This window comes from Benincasa hispida, chromosome 10, assembly GCF_009727055.1.
Source record: "Benincasa hispida cultivar B227 chromosome 10, ASM972705v1, whole genome shotgun sequence".
Taxonomy (NCBI): Eukaryota; Viridiplantae; Streptophyta; class Magnoliopsida; order Cucurbitales; family Cucurbitaceae; genus Benincasa; species Benincasa hispida.
Window position 1 is genome coordinate 52,636,635 of NC_052358.1, and position 2,540 is coordinate 52,639,174.

The window sequence follows — 2,540 nt, forward strand, 5'->3', positions numbered from 1 at the left end:
TTACAACATGCTTTAAGATAATGCAGGGATAAAGTATCATACTTTTGAAGACTCATTCTTCAAACTCCCTCGATCGGTCTACAATGCATCCAAGAACAGCACCTTAACCCTTGAACACAATGACCGCTACACAACACGATCGACAACACGAACACATCGAAGTCAACGATCATGAACCCAACGAATGGCCTCCAGAACCTCGATATCAATCGAGTTGAGTGAGAACACCACCATAATGGTTATCTTCGTATTCTCGGTGTGAGAATCTAGAAGTTGTGAGCACTGTATGAACTTGGTTAGAGGAAGAGACTGGAGGAACAACAATCGTGACGATGATTGAGCAAGTGGGAGATGACATAGTCTATCGTATAGACGATGTGCTCAATTGTGTAAAAGATGGCTATTGTATAGACAATGCCCTACGATCATTTATCTACGACCAGCTAAGTGAGCTATCGTATAATGAAACTCCACGATCGTTTAGTCTCTCTATGAGCTATTGCTTAGTGAAATGATTTCACTTGATAGCCTTGCTGTGAGTTTCTTTCCGAAAGTAGCAACCCTTTAAAATTAGGAAAACCTTTTTCCTTTTATCTTATGGTTACCATAAAACCACCAATAACCTCCCATTCAATTGGTTATTAAAGAAAAAAAGATAATTATCAAATAATTAATATTATTATAAATATATATTAAATCAACTTACCATATTATATTTAAAACCTATAGTTTTAATATTTCATCTCATGAAACATATAAACTATAGTTCTTTTTCTATTTTATGGTACTTAATGTAAATCATATTTACATTAATCCTCCACTTGATGTATCTTATACATCACACCGATTATAGCATATTCATAATCGAATTTCTTCTTGTCAATTTGAACATTTCAAATCAACACCAAGAACTGATTCTCAACTTGAATCCATTGAGCTATCAAGGGGACCTTATGGACCTATAGCTTGAAGCTCCAACGATACGTGAATAATTAACTAAACTCTTTGGTCACAGGATCCACCATCCGTTAACTGTCGGGCACTCTACTAAAGACTGACAGCTGCACTCTTCTCACTACAAATATATTTTTTGTCCATATCAACCAATCAACAGTGCGATAACCCTTCATAGATCATTCGTAAGTACAGTTGGGCCAATTTACCATTTTTCCTTTGTAGTTACATTTAACTCTTTAAGTACCACTGATCCCTCTAATGAACATAAGTAATAGTCCTACTATGACTGAGTCCTCTCTTCTAAAGAGAGGTTGTGGCCACTATGTTCAAGACCTGGAATCAGCCCTTAAGGGAGCAATCTATCTACTTACCTCTGCTTCAGGGAATGAGTGAATTCCATCTTGTGTAATTGAGTTCTCAGGTCCTCAATCAGACAAATCCCCAAAAAGGTAGGCTTGTTGAGTTGGCAATCTGGCCACTCTCACCCATGCTAATCAAAGGACCACCCTCAAAGGTAGGAGTTCCTGAAACACTCTAGATTAAGGTTATGTCACCTATGGTCATTTAGGTGAGATGTAAGGCTCAAGTATCAATGACGTTATATAAAGAGACTATTCATCTCGTGGTCCGATCTTATACAAAATCTTTGTATAGGACACCTTCGCTCGCATATCTCCACATGAATGGTCAGGATCAACCATCTATAGTAGTTCACAACACTTGTAAACCTCTAAAAAGCGGGTCGTATCCATAGTGTCACTAGAATCAGGTATCCCTCATTAATCTTTATACTACAGACCTTTTTAGGTTATCACTTAAGGCATGATCCACTTGTATATCTCATATACATGCTTAAGTTTACACATAATAACCATGGAGCTTTGTTTATTGGATATGAGTAAATGCAAATAAAACAACTCTTATTTTATTCGTAACAATGTGTAGAATGTTTACAAACTATGAGAATCCGGGAGAATTAGGACACCAATCCAAACAATCTCCCACTTGTCCTAATGCCTCAGGAGACTAATGTACAATACATGAAAAATACAAGTACAATATACAATAAACTAGGGCATACTCTATACCCTAGTATCATCTCCCACTTGCTCTAGACAAGATGTCGCATGTCCCGTAGACCCATACTCTCTTGATGACCCTCGAACACTTTAGCCGTGAGAGCCGTTGTAAATGGATCAACAACGTTGTGCTTCGCCTTGATCTTCGTGACTATCACATCACCGCGATGCACAATCTCCCTGATTAAGTGATATTTCCATTCCATATGCTTGTCTCTACGATGACTCCAAGGTTCCTTCGAATTTACCACAGCCTCGCTATTATCACAATAAATAGTGATTGGCAAAGATATATTTGGAACAACTTCTAAATCTGTAAGGAATTTCCTTAGCCAAACAGCCTTCTTAACTGCTTCACAAGCGGCTATGTATTCGGCTTCTATAGTGGAGTCTGCGATGCATCCTTGATTGATGCTTCGCCACACTACAACCCCTCCATTCAGAGTGAACATTGACCCTATTATCGATTTACGAGAATCTCTATCAGTCTGAAAGTTAGAGTCT